The 15,458-nt window shown below is 44.9% G+C and overlaps 1 protein-coding gene across 3 annotated transcripts in view; it reads left to right on the top strand.

Annotated features, from left to right (window-relative positions):
* The window catches only part of thrb (thyroid hormone receptor beta), a 214,482-nt gene that overhangs the window by 91,585 nt on the left and 107,439 nt on the right, over positions 1-15,458 (top strand). The gene's annotated exons all lie outside the window — the stretch shown is intronic.

The raw sequence follows: 15,458 nt of genomic DNA, 5'->3' as shown, positions 1-15,458 counted from the left end.
TAGTTTTCTTGATAGGAAACTACAGTCAGTATCAGAATCAGGTTTAATATAATCAGCATATGTCGTGAAATGTGTTAACTTTATGGTAGCAGTATAATGAAATGCACGATAAATATAGGGAAAAAACTGAGTTACATTAAGTATGTATGTCTATTAAATAGTTAAATTAAAATAAGTAGTCAAAATAACAGAAATAAAAAAGTAGTGAGGTAGTGTTCACGGGTTCAATGTCCATTTAGGAATCAGATGGCAGAGGGGAAGAAGCTGTTCCTGAATCGCTGAGTGTGTGCCTTCAGGCTTCTGTATCTCCTTCCTGGTGATAACAGTGAGAAAAGGGCATGCCCTGGGTGGTGGGGGTCCTTAATGATGGACCCCGCCTTCCTAAGGCACCACTTCTTGAAGATATATTGGATATTGTGGGGGCTGAAACCCGCGATAGAGCTGACTAATTTTACAGTGAGGAACACCATCAATAAATATTACAGCTTCGAGTGATGGTGCCTGGAAACAGGCCATTTGGTCCAACTGGTGAATGCTACCCTTGTTTCTCAGCGAGCTGGTCCAGTTTGGCCGCGTTTGGCCCATAGCCCTCGAAACCTCTCCTATCCATGTATGTAATTCAATGTCTTTTAAATATTGCTGATATGCCTGTTACAACCACTACTTCTAACAGTTCATTACAAATACGCACCACCCTTTGTGTGAAGAAGCTGCACTGATGTCTCTTTTAAAGCTCTGATCTTAAATTGATGACCTCTTGATTTTGTCACCCCTCTCTGGGAAAAGGAATGTGCGCTTTCACCATACCAGTGACCCTGATGATCGATCTTAGGTACCTGGACTGGTCAAAGAACACTGAGGCTGCCTACTAGAAGGGTCAGAGCCGTCTCTATTTCCTGAGGAGACTGAGGTCCTTTAACATCTGCTGGACGATGCTGAGGATGTTCTGCGAGTCTGTGGTGGCCAGTGCTATCATGTTTGCTGTTGTGTGCTGGGAAAACAGGCTGAGGGTAGCAGACACCAACAGAATCAACAACTCATTCATAAGGCCAGTGATGTTTTGGGGATGGAACTGGACTCTCTCACGGTGGTGTCTGAAAAGAGGATGCCGTCTAAGTTGCATGCCATCTTGGACAATGTCTCCCATCCACTACATAATGTACTGGGTGGGCACAGGAGTACATTCAGCCAGAGACTCATTCCACCGAGATGCAGCACAGAGCGTCATAGGAAGTCATTCCTGCCTGTGGCCATCAAACTTTACAACTCTTCCCTTGGAGGGTCAGACACCCTGAGCCAATAGGCTGGTCCTGGACTTATTTCATAATTTACTGGCATAATTTACATACTATTATTTAACTATTTATGGTTCTATTACTATTTATTATTTATGGTGCAACTGTAACGAAAACCGATTTCCCCCAGGATCAATGAAGTATGACTATGACTATGACTTTATGAAATCAGACCAAAATCTATGTTCCAGAGAATACAATCCTAGTCCATGCAACCCATCCTTGTAATTCAACCCCTCAAGTCCAGGTGACATCCTGGTGTTTGTTTATAATCTTTCTAGATTCACAACACTTTTCCTGTGTTTCTGATTACAGAGCATCTGCTCGCTATGTACTGTCTCGTATGTTGTAGACGATCTTGGTCTTTCCATGACCATGATTGTTCTTGGAAAATTTTTCTTCAGAAGCCTTTTACAAGAGTATTTATCAATACTCTTCAGAAGTTGTCAGCCTGGAGTCAGTGGTCACATAACCAGGACTTATGATGTGTACCAGCTGCTCATACGACCATCCGTGGCTTCATGTGAATCGGGGGGGGTGGGGGTGTTGGTGGGGAGGGGTGAGGGCTAAGCAGGTGCTACACCTTGTCCAAGGCAGACCTGCAGGCTAGCGGAGGGAAGGAGCAGCTTAAACTTCCTTGGGTAGAGACGTATCTCCACTTCACCACCCAAGATTACAGAGCAAAATAGCTAATTAGATTTATCTCTAAACTTCAAATATTCACTGGATTCTGCAAGATTTCTTTGGATTGAAGATAAGAATCTACTGTTGTATGAAAGTAATGTGATGGATATTCACTTTCCAAGGCCCAAGAAGCTTATTGCTAACCTCCGCTTTCTAGTGCAGCAGCATGACCTTTCTAGAGGGTCAGAGTTGTTGATAAAGTTAAACTTCTTTGTTCAGTTTTTTTTTGGAAAATAAAACCAGTCTCCAGTTCTTAAAGTAAATTGCAAGCAGTAACCAGATGGAAGTTGGAAGCACCGTTTAGCAAACAGTGCCACTGTTTCCTCCGAGCTGCATGTAGCCTTTGTTGCAACGCAGCTGGAGTTTTCTTTTACATAATGATTTACTGAAGTGCCGTGCAGTTTTCAGGCCATGTAAAAGTTTCCTGCTAAAGAGCAATGGTTGGTCTGCACAGCTGTGAAAAAAATCAGAGAGAACTTTGAGTAACGGTTTTACAAAGTGCGGTCTGCTGATCCACAGTGGTGGGGAGAGGGGTGTGAGGCTGACTGCTAAGAGGTCTACTTTGCAACGTGATGTGACCAGGAGACCTTGTCTCCATTAGCCAAACGACACTGGGGTGATGTCACTGAGCGCACCAAACACAGTTACAAGTTGGGATGTTTATGTACTCAGAGGGCCAGCCCTCACAGCATTGACTGAGGATGTTTGGGATCTCTGTCACCAGGAGTTTTTCAGCCCATCTGTATGAGTTACTTTGTCCCAGTAAAGGTATCTGGAAAACATCACATGCAAATATCACAAGCCTTGCGGATTGTTCGGAATGACAAGGAGAATGACAGAACGATAGGGTTACAGAAAGAAGAACCTGAATTGTTTTCTCAAACAGGTGACTCATCTGTCTGTACTCCTTGGTGTGTTCTTTTAGTTCATCAGAATTGTACTGTGTTTGGAAATCCTTTGTAGTTTGTAAATCTTTTGTAATTTGGAAATCTTTTATAAATAAGAAATCATGTGTGTGTGTGTTAAATGTGTGTTAAGAACTATTTGTCTAAACTTAAATGTGTTTCATTAAAAATAAAATGAACTGCATTTACACTACTTCATTAGCTGGAAGTATCTCCTCGTTAATGGGGAGGGGTGACCCACCACACAAGCAACGGGTGTTGGCAGCTAAACTTCTAGACAAGGAAATTAGCTAATCCTTAAAGAGTCAGCGGATACAGTATAACTAATCTATCTTGAGGATACCCATAGAGCAGAATCAAGTTTAATATCACTGACATATGTTGTGAAATTTGTTGTTATGTGGCAGCAGTATATTGCAATTCATAGTAATAAACCTGTGAATTACAATAAGAAGTGTATAGGGGTGTGTGTGTGTGTGTGTGTGTGTGTGTGTGTGTGTGTGTATATATAACATTTAATTAAATAAGTAATGCAAAAAGAGAAAAAAAGTAGTGACCTAATGTTCACAGGCTCAATGTCCATTCAGGAATCTGATAGCAGAGGGGAAGAAGCTGTTCCTGAATCGCTGAATGTGTTCCTTCAGGCTCCTGTACCTCCACCCTGATGATAGCAATGAGAAGAGGGTGGGGATCCTTGATAATAGATGCTGCCTTTTTGAGGCATCACTCTTTGAGGATGTCCTGGGGGAGTGGTGGGGTGGCTAATGCCCATGATGGAGCTGAGTTCACAACTTTCTGCAGCTTATTGTGCAGTGGCCCCTCCCTCCCCCCCTCCCCCCATACCAGACAGACGGTGATGCAGCCAGTTAGAATGCTCTCCATGGTCCCTCTGTAGAAATTTCCAAGTGTCTTTTGTGACATACCAGTTCTCCTCCAATGTCAATATCAGATTGGACTTAAAGGCTTCTCTTCAGTTTAAGGCTTTGCAGACAGTGAACCCAATACCATCACAGTAGGAAGCAGAAATGATCACATTGGAAGTAGAAAACTATCATAATCTGTGGCTGAGATGAATCCCCTTTTAACAGCTGTAAACTGAAAATCATCATCCATTGAGTAATCTGATGGCAGAGAGGGAGAAGCTGTTCCTGAAACATTGAGTGTGGGTCTTCAGGCTCCTGTACCTCCTCGTTGATGTAGTAATGAGAAGGGAGCTTGTCTTGAATGGTGAGGGTCCTTCATGATGGATACTGCCTTCTTGAATCTATTAGCACTCCTCTATTAGCATAAATATGTTTATAAAATATAATTCAAAGTGCATGTATTGTGCAGCACAGGTAAACAGTAAGCAGTTTGCCCTCCTCGTGACGAGACCTCGGTGGTGACAGGGTATTCATTAGTCTCACAGTCTGAGGGAAGAAGCTGTTACCCAGTCTGACAGTCCTGGTCCTGATGCTCCTGTACCTCCCCCGTGATGGTAGTGGGCCAGAGAGATTGAGGGATGGGTGGTAGGGATCCTTTTCTCTGTAACACTTCCAGTAAACGTCAGAGATAGGAAGGGACGCCCTGCTGGTCCTCTTGCGGTTTTCACTGGCCTCTGTTGGCTCTTGCAGTCTGATGCACGGAAGCTTCCGTCCCACACAATGATGCAGCTGGACGGGACACTCTCGTTGTGCTCCTGGGGAAAGTTGCTAGAGTGAACTCAGGGAGCCTCACTCTCCTCAAAAAGGCCTTCTTGACTAGTGAGGAGGTCTCGTGGGTTATGTGCATACCAAGGAATGTTGTGCTCTTCACTGTCTCCAGGGCAGAGCCATTGATGTGCAATGGAGAGTGGTTGTGCTGTGCCTTCCTGAAGTCCACAATCGTCTCTTTGTCCCCCATGTTCTCTGTATACCAACTCATCATTGTTGCTGATGAGGGCAGCCACTGTGGTATCATCAGTGAACGTGTGGATGTGGATTGAGCTGAATCTGGCAGTGCAGTCGTGAGTCAGCAGCGGGCTGAGCACACAGTCCTGGGGGGCACCCGTGCTCACTGATGGAGCTTGAGATGTCGCTGCCAACTCGGATGACTAGGGTCTTTCCGTCAAGAAGTCCAAGATCCAGTTACAGAGAGGGGTGTTGAGTCCCAATGAGGGCAGATTACCCGCCAGCCCCTGAGGGATGATGGTGTTAAACACTGAGCTGAAGTCAATGAACAGTGTCCTGGCATACGAGGCATCATTTTCTAGGTGGGACAGGACAGAGTGGAGGGCTGAGGCTAAGGCATCATCAATGGGCCAATATGAGCAGTAGGCAAACTGGAAAGGGCCCAATGTAGCAGGAAGGTGGGGTTTTATATGATCCATTATCAGCCGCTCAAAGCACTTCATGATTGTTGAAGTCAGTGCCACTGGGCAGTAATTGTTTAGGGCAGTTACTGTCACTGTGTTGGGCACTGGAATGGCGGTGGCTGTCTTGAAGCCTGCAGGAGCAGTGGGCTGTTTCAGAGAGATACGAAGGAGGTCTGTTAAGACCTCTGTTAGCTGGGCCTCAGCACCTGATCAGGTGTGTTGTTCAGTCCCGACCTTTGCATGGGTTTAACCCTGGCTGGGGTCCAGCTCACCTCGTTGCAGCCAGAAGCCTTCCTCGACGTCACATCGTTTAATGCGTCAAATTGTGCAGAAAAGGCACTTAGCCTGATCGGAAGGGAGGTGTTGCTGTCATTGGCGCGCAGGGTGGCCTTCTAATTGGTTATGGAATTAACACCTTGCCACATGCACCATGCTCATATGCACTTGTATGGGCATATCGGTGAGAGATTGGGCGGAAGGGCTTGCGCTTAATGTGTTTACCATCATCTTAATTGAAGCAAAGTTGTTTTGGAAGGATTTGAATGTAAATTCAGATCTGAGATGGAAGCTGTTAATGACTTCAATGTAAGAAAATCTCTGGGAAATACTAAACTCAATATTAGCTGTATCCTGTTGAGATTAGTTTAACTGGGAAGGATTGAGGCCCTCCCCATTACAACCCTCCCTGCAAACCCCGCCCCACAGATATAACCACTTTACAACTGAGGATTGTAGCTTCAATAAACATGAAGGATCTTGGTCCAAAATGTTAACTGTTTATTCCTCTCCATAGATGCTGCCTGACCTGCTGAATTCCTCCAACATATTGTTCAAAGTAAACAAGTTTAAATTAAATTGTCATTCAACCATGCATGTATACAGCCAAATGAAACAGGGGCCAAGGTGCAAACACAGTACCAACAGCACAAGGCACGTAGAGCACACATACGATAGCAGTAAAATACAGTCGCACACACAAAAAAATATAGTCCCCAAGTCCATGAATGTTGCAGCACTCTGCAGTCAAGCACAATATGGCTTGTCTTCTGCCGAGCAAACACTGGAGGGCAGCAACGACGCCAGCCTAAATGCCGCACCACACCGCCGCCGACACTGACTCCAATGCTTCCTAGATGGCTACAAGCCCGGAACACTGTGGCCTGATCGGTTATTGCTGTTTCAATAGCTCCAATGTGTTTAAAAATAGTGATGCTTTTGAAATGATACTCATTTTTTTCTTGAGATAGAAGTATTCAAGTTCTACACTTTGTCGTAAAATCTTCCACAATTTAACAATTTTAATCTGTACAAGGGGAAGGAATGATTTTCAAGGACCACCACCGTCTATGTCTTTCCCTCTTCTCACTGCTACTATCGGGAAGGAGGTACAGGAGCCTTAAGTCACACAGCACCAGGTTCAGGAACAGTTATGACTCTTCAACCAGTGTGGATAACTTCACTGGCCTCAACGCTGAACTCATTCCACAACCTACGGACTTACTTTCAAGAACTATACAACTCGGTACACTGCAGTAGCGTACGGTTAGCATGATGCAATTACAGCTCGGGACATCAGAGCTGAGAGTTCAATTCCAGCATTGTCTGTACGGAGTTCATGCATTCTCCCTGTGACCGTGTGGGTTTCAAAGTTCAAAGTGCACATATTATCAATGTATCTATACAGTACATTATACAAGCTTGAGATTGGACTCTGAACAGTCAGCCACAGAACAAAGAAACCCAAAATAACCCATATTAAAAAACAAGACTGTCGAACACCCAACGGGCAGAGAAAAATAAAACATCACGCAAACAGTAACCGCAAGCAAATAGCGTTCTGAACTGAAGTTCAGAGAGTCCCATATTTCAACATAGTTCAGCACGGAGCCGAGCTGGGGGGCGGCGATTTGAACTTCCAGCCAAACACTGAGTACACTTGCCTGAATGTGCTCTGGGTCCAGGACCCCACTGCCTCGACTCAGCCTGTAACTGACCTCTCCGATTCAGCAAGGCGCCTACGAGTCCGTCCAACTTTAAGTTCAGTCACCTTGATACGCTCAGGGTCCCTGGGCGGCACCACCTCGATTCGGGCTGTACCCGACTTCTGGGATTTGGCATGGTACTTAAAATGATTGAAGCTCCTCGGTCTTGGCAACGAGCCCATCGCCTCACCTTGCCTCAGTACTGCCACATTGAATGGCCTCCAAGTTCAAATGGAAGCTACAGACTATTTCTTGTGATAATCATTTGCCAGAAAAAGTGTGATTAACAAAGTATTTAGTTTTCCTTGTTTCGTTAGCCACCAGCCAGAACCGCTAAGGTTTCCTCCCAAATGGGTTTCCTCCCACATTCCAAAGACGTACCAGTTAGTACGTTCATTCGTCATAGTAAATTGTCCTGTGATTAGGCTAGGGTTCAAAAGTTCATGAGTTGCTGGGCAGTGAGGCTCATCGGCCCAAAAGGGCCTGTTCTACACTCTATCTATCTATCTATGGTATATGGAGACATATGCATACTTTGAGAATAAATTTACTTTGAATTAAATCAAAACTTGGATTATATGTATGCTTTGTTAAAGAACTACAAGACATTTTCATTAAGATTCTTCTTATCTCATTATTTTTATATTGTATTGAGATACAATGCAGAACAGGCCTTTCTGGGCCTTGGAGCTGCCCAGCAACCCAACAATTTTATCCTAGCCTAATCACAAGACAATTTATAATAACCAATTGAACTACCAACCAGTAAAGTCTGTGGGAGGAAACTGGAGCACCAAAGGAAACCCACGCAGTCACGAGGAAAACGTACAAATTCCTTAGATGCAGTGGTGGGAACTAAACCTGTACCGTAAAGCATTGTGCTAACCACTACACTGCTGTGTGATGTGAATTGAACCCAGGTCACCTGTACTGTAAAGCGTTGTGCTAACCACTACACTACCGTGCGATGGGAATCAAACCTGGGTCGCTGGTACTGTAAAACGTTGTGCTAACCACTACACTACCGTGCGATGGGAATCGAACCCGGGTCACTGGTACTGTAAAACGTTGTGCTAACCACTACACTACCGTGCGATGGCAATCGAACCCGGGTCACTGGTACTGTAAAGCGTTGTGCTAACCACTACACTACCGTGCGATGGGAATCGAACCCGGGTCACTGGTACTGTAAAGCGTTGTGCTAACCACTACACTACCGTGCGATGGGAATCGAACCCGGGTCACTGGTACTGTAAAACGTTGTGCTAACCACTACACTACCGTGCGATGGCAATCGAACCCGGGTCACTGGTACTGTAAAGCGTTGTGCTAACCACTACACTACCGTGCGATGGGAATCAAACCCGGGTCACTGGTACTGTAAAACGTTGTGCTAACCACTACACTACCGTGCGATGGCAATCGAACCCGGGTCACTGGTACTGTAAAGCGTTGTGCTAACCACTACACTACCGTGCGATGGGAATCGAACCCGGGTCACTGGTACTGTAAAGCGTTGTGCTAACCACTACACTACCGTGCGATGGGAATCGAACCCGGGTCTCCTGTACTGTAAAGCGTTGTGCTAACCACTACACTAACATGCTGCCCCTGGAATAATTGTTGGACCACTCCACATGCTGATATAAATGTCGCTAATTAACTCACCAGGAGTTTTCTATCCGCATGAAAAAGGAATTTGTTTTATTATCAAGCTTTATTCTGTTTTGTTAAAATGTATCCTAAGAAAATTATTACCTGCCGGATTAAAAATTCTACTCTTGATTGAGACCTCCGTTAGTCAAAGTTGACCATGGATGTTGCCTCCCAGCTGTCTACATGATACGCAAGCCGGGCTGTACGACATGGAGAGCGAGTTGTTACCAGAGAGCGGGCTGCCCCTCTCCTCACAGCTGATGAATCCAAAGGAACAGCAGAGACTGGTACAGTCTGGCACCAGCAGCATTGCAAGAGTTGTCAGTCAGCATTGAACTCAACATGGGACCATCTTAGGGTCCCCATTTCAGGATTTTTCCTCGGGGTTCACTCTCAAAGCCTTCCCCATGAGTGGGTATAGCCAGAAGGCAGCAGAGGTCTGAGATCAGAGTTTTCCTTCTCCTAGACGAGCTGCAAACCTCGGCTGATGAGCCTCATCTGCCTAAAGCGACTGGTTTTAAGGCACCAGTAACTTCCCTTTCCCCTGCTCCTGTCAGTAGGAATGGTTCTGAAGGGCTTAGAGCTAAGCCACACGTGAAGGCCAGGAGCTGAACTTGGTTGTCAGAGGTGATTTGAGACAGACGCCGTTGGTAGCATTTAATGGGTATCCCCATTACCACCCCCCCCCCCAGCCGGCTCTGACAATCTTAAGGAACCACTCTTGATAGCAGCTTGGTAAATCCCAAATTAAATATGCCAGTGACAGGAACTGATTACATAACATTTAAAAAAGAATTATTGGGCTTTATATCAACATGAACGGTTTCAGAATGAAATTCACAGAGGGGTTACCAGCTCTGTAGATTTAATTAAAGCTGTTCGAATGCTGTTGTAAACTATTTCATTCAAGATTTTTTATAAACTTGCCAAATTCTCTATTTGAATTTGAAATTGCAGGCTTAGTCGATGGTAAGGAATGCGATGTTAGCATTCACTTCAAGAGGACTACACACAGTGGCCACTTTATTAGAAGCAAGGGTGTAATGCTGAGGATTTATAAGGCATAGGTCTGACATCACTTTGAGCGGTGTGAGCAGGTTTCGGTCCCTTATCTGAGAAAGGATGTGATTTATTATCCCTCTCAACCCCATTCTCCTGCCTTCTCCCCGAAAGCTTTGATGCTCAATAATTTTATTAATTATTTTCAAAATAATTAGTGATAACCTTTGCTAATAGTTTGATTTCTAGTCGCTTTTGAATGCCTCTGAGTACCTGATGTACATAAATGATCCATGCCAGCGCCCTGGCCAATATTTACCCCTCACTCAGCATTATAGGAAGATCTGGAGTTCATCGTATTGCTGTTTATGAAAGCTTGACATGAGAAAGCCATCTGTACACTTCCTACACTCAACGACCACTTTATTAAGTGTACCTGTATGCCTCGTTACCAAATCAGCCAATCATGTGGCAGCAACTCAATGCAGAAAAGTGTCCCGGTCAAGAGGTTCAGTTGTTCAGATCAAACATCAGAATGGGGAAGAAATGCGACCTAAGTGACTTGGAACATGGAATGATTTTTGCTGTCAGATGGGGTGGTTTGAGTATCTCAGAAACTGCTGAGCTCCTGAGATTTTCACACCCACACCAGTCTCTAGAATGGTGCAAAAAACAAAAACAAAAAAATCCAGTGAGCGTCAGTTCTGTTGGTGAAAATGCTCGTAAATGAAAGAGGATGGCCTGACTGAGTCAAGCTGACAGGAAAACGACAGTAACTCAAGTAACCATGTTTTACAACAGTAGTGTGCAGAAGAACTTCTCTGAATTCACAACATGTTGAAATTTGAAGTGGACGGGCTACAGCAGCAGAAGACACGAATCTACTCTCAGTGGCCATGTCATTAGGTACAGGAGGTACGACAATGATTCTATTCCAAAACTATTTTGTTAGCTGTGAATGAAATATTTTTAATTAAACTATGTATGTAAATACGATCCAGACTGATTACATCATTTGATTTAATCTTTCCCTGCTTCTGCTTTATTTAAGATTCAGGTTTATTTGTCATATGTACATTGAAACATACAGTGAACCAACACAACCTATGGGTAAGCTGGAGCAGCCCACATATGTCGCCGCACATTCCAGTGCCAATGCTCTGCAGAACAACATAGAACACAACAAACAATAAAACAACAGCAAAACAAGCCCCATTCCTCCCTCCCCCCCCCCCCCACATACACAGTCCTTTAACTGCATGACAGGCTTCCAGACTCCAGTGTGCACAGACTCGGACTTGGACTTAGGCTGGGGCCTGTGATTATTGAATTAGGTTGGTGAAGTGTTATTTGAAATCCCATCCTGTCTCAGCCGTGACGGTTTTGTCCTGTACACGTCACTGCCAAGGTCCGCTTTCATCTTTGACATGAGCTGCATTGTTGGCAACTTGCCTTAAACTTTCCTGTCCTTTCAACCATATCTAACCTATGGTGTACAGAATTGAAACTCATCCATAACTGCAGCTTCAACTGTTCAGTATCATCACAAAATGCTCCTTTTTGTGAATGCCTCAATCTCTGCCAAACCAGCTCTTTTAACTTCCAGCATTTTTTCCATCTGTGTATTAATGTAGATAGATAGATATACTTTATTGATCCCTAGGGAAATTGGGTTTCGTTACAGCCGCACCAACCAAGAATAGAGCATAAATTTAGCAATACAAAAACCACAAACAATCAAACAACAAATGCAAACTATGCCAGATGGAAAATAAGTCCAGGACCAGTCTATTGGCTCAGGGTGTCTGACCCTCCACGGGAGGAGCTGCACGTTCGATGGCCACAGGCAGGAACGACCTCCCGTGCCGCCCAGTGTTGTATCTCGGTGGAATATGGCCGAAGTCCAACAGTAAAAAGTTCAATATCCAGTCTACAAACACGTTCCTCGATCGTAATATGACCCGGATTGCACCATCTGTTGTTAACCAGAACAGTAAGCACCCAACTCCTTTACGCTTACCGCTCTCAGTGCACTTCCGGTCAGCCGGAACGGTCTGGAAGCCGTCCATGGAAAAGTTTTGATCGGATATGTCCTCGTGCAGCCCCGTTCCAGTGAAACACTTCACACTGCACTCCCGAAATGTTCTCTGACGCCTGGCTAGCACTGTGAACTCGTCCATTTTATTACCCACCGAACTCCTCTTCTCCATAAGTCTCTGTTGTCTTGACCCAGTCCTCTTTCCTCGACTTTGTGATCCCCTCTGCATCCTCTGTGTGTTTTCCTCCAGATTTCAGTAGGGGTGTCCGCTGCTCTGCTCGCTAAACCGGCCGGCATTAGCGCAAACAGCTGGTCCCTGGAATAAACAATGCGACCATACTGCTGCCCCGCTAATGAGACGTGTCGGAATGTACCTATTTCCAGCGCTAAAAACCCAAATAAAACTCTCTCTACCAGCATGTTAGAGAGGGTGCAGCTTCGACGTGTTACCGTGAGAAAAAAATACAAAAAATAACGCAAGTTAAAAAGTAAGAACACTGATCGGAACGGCTGTAACAGGCTGCATGCACGACTGGCGCATGCACACTAATATCTATAACGTATCTATATAATGAGATGTATATTTCTATTTAGAGGTGAATGCTTCTGATTATATATAGTTTGTGATGTCCTATAATGTTCCCCGTGTTTATTTTTAATTAAATATAAGTAAGTAAATCCAGTCTTGAGGAGACACCAGGTTGTGTAGTGGGAGAGAGAGTTTAAAAGAACCGATTGAGGACAGTCAGCATATTCTGTCCACCGTGGTGCTGAGGAGATACTGGATTGCATAGAGGAAGAGGGAATTAAAAGAAGCAAGCGGGGACAGTCGCACATTTTGCACACCACTGTCCCTTCGTGTGCTACAATTCCTGAGGAGACATTGGATTGTGCATAGTTAAGCACTTGGCAAAGTACAATAAAAAGAAGTTAGTTTTAAGCGGATTTGCTATTGTGGGAACAGCCATTGTGTGAGTGGGCTCGTGTTAAAATGGGCAGCTGAGGCTTTGGCTCAGTAATGCTTTGGCGAGGAGAGTCGTAGGCCACAGGGAGATTTTCCTTTTGTTATCTAGTCTTTTGTTCTTTCTTATTGTACATTTAGAGCAGTGGGGATGTCAGACAGAGTACTGGAATGCTCCTCTTACGGGATGAGGGAAGGCAGGGAGACCTCCAGTGTTCCGGACGACACCTCCAGGAAATGCATCCTGCTGCAGCTCTGTGCCAAGGAGTTGAAGCTGAAGGTGGATGAACTCCAGATCGTTTGGGTAGCTGAGGGGTTCATAGACAGGATATACAGAGAGATAATTACACCCAGGGTGCAGGACACAGGGTGACTGTCGGGGCATGGTGGGGATGAAAGGAATAGACAGCCAGAGCAGAGTACCCTTCTGATTGTTCCCCTCAACTACAGGTACACCACTTTGGACACCAGCAGTGAGGGGGGATGACTTAGCAGAGGAAAGCCACAGCAGTCAGGTCTCTGCCACTTAGTTTTGCTCTGTGGCCAAAAAGAGAAGGGGGAAGAAGAGACGAGTTGCAGTGACAGGGGACTTGTTACTTAGTGGAACAGAAAGGAGATTCTGTGGACGAGAATGAGATTTCTGGATGGTTTGTTACCTCCTGGGTACCAGAATCCAGGATATCTCAGTTCAAGCCCACAGCATTCCTAAATGGGAGGGTTAACAGCCAGAGGCCATGGTCCACGTTGATACCAATGGCTTGGGTAGGAGGAATGACGAGCTCCTACAAAGTGAATTCAGGGAGTTAGGTACTGAGTTAAAGGGCAGGATGCCAGGGTTCTGATCTCAAGATTACTACCCCTGCCACGTGCTAGTGAAGCCAGAAATAGCAAGACTATACAGTTTAACAGATGCCTAAGGAGTTGGTGTAGGAGGAGAGGCTTCAGATTTTTGGATCATTGCGGAGGGATAGTACTAGTTAAGCAGTGTTCAAGTTCATCTAATGAGGCATTACAGGTAGAACTGAGGAATAAGAAAAGTATGACCATGTAAATTATAGACCACCCAACAGTTCATGGGATTTAGAGGAGCAAATTTATAGAGAGATCGCAGACTGTTGCAAGATGCACAAGGTTGTTGTAGTAGGTAACTTCAACTTTCCACATACTGACTGAGACTCCCGTACTATAAAAGGGCAGAAATGGGAAAGGGTTTGTCAAATGTGTTCAGGAAAGTTTCCTCCATCAGAACATAGAAGAGCGATACTGTACTAGATCTCCTATTCGGGAGTGAGACAAGGCAGAAGTTTGTGTTGGGGGACACTTTGCATCCATTGATCATGATGCCATTTGTTTCAAGGTAATTATGGAAAAGGATAGGTCTGGTCCTCGGGTTGAGATTCTAAATTGGAGAAAGACCACTTCTGACGGTATCAGAAAGCGTCTGGCAAATGTGAATTGGGACACACTGTTTTCTGGCAAAGGTGTACTTGGTAAGTGGGAGGCCTTTAAAAGTGAAAATATGAGATAAGGCTTGTCTGCGCCTGTCAGAGTGAAAGCTAAACAGAACAGGTTTAGGGAACCTTAGTTTTCAAGAGATATTGAGGCCCTGGTTAAGAAGAAAACGAAGGTGCGTTGCGGGTATAGGCAGGTAGGAACAATTAAGGTACAGTACTTTTGGAGTACATGAAATGCAAGAGAACACTTAAGAAGGAAGTCAGGAGGGCTGAAAGAAGTCATGAGGTTGCCCTTACAGACAAGGTGGAGGAGAATCCTAAGGGATACTACAGATATGTTAAGAGCAAAAGGATTGCACGGGACAAAATTGCTCCTCTGCAAGACCAGAATGGTAATCTGTGTGTGGAGCCAAGAGAGATGGGGGAGATTTAAAATGGATTTCTTTGCATCTGCATTTACTCAGGAGATGGACACAGAGGCTATAGAAGTGAGGCAAAGTGGCATCAACTTCATAGACCCTACATAGATTACAGAGGAGGAGCTGTTTGCTCTCTTAAGGCAAATTAGAGTGGATAAATCCCCAGGGTCTGATGAGGTGTTCCCTCCGACCTCGTGGGATGCAGATGCAGATATTGCAGGGGCCCTGGCAGAGATACTTGAAACATCCTGGCCATGGGTGAAGTGCCAGAGGATTGGAGGATAACTGATGTTGTTCCGTTTTTTTAAGAAAGTATCTAAGAATAATCTAGGCAATTATAGACTGGTGAGCCTGACATCAGCAGTTGGAAAGCTACTGGAAGGTGGGTGGATGGATGGGAGGGTATGGGGGGTATGGTCTGGGTGCAGATTGATGGAACTGGGCAGATTAGTCGTTCGGCACAGATTAGGTGGGCTGAGGGGCCTGTTTCTGTGCTGTAGTGTTCTATGATTCTACAACTCCAAATAAAAACAGCCAGAGACTTTACCCTAGGGCAGAAAAGGCTTATGGGGGGGGGGGCATAATTTTAAGGTGATTAGCGGAAAGTATAGGGAGGGAAATCAGAGGTAAGATTTTTACAAGGAGAGTGAAGGGTGCATGGAGCTCCCTGCTAGAGCCGATAGTAGAGGCAGATACATCAGGGACATTTAGTAAACTCTAGACAGGCACCTGG

The sequence above is a fragment of the Mobula hypostoma genome, chromosome 17, assembly GCF_963921235.1.
Source record: "Mobula hypostoma chromosome 17, sMobHyp1.1, whole genome shotgun sequence".
Classification (NCBI taxonomy): Eukaryota; Metazoa; Chordata; class Chondrichthyes; order Myliobatiformes; family Myliobatidae; genus Mobula; species Mobula hypostoma.
The sequence above is the reverse complement of the archived record's forward strand: the minus strand, read 5'-3'. Positions and strand labels throughout refer to the sequence as shown.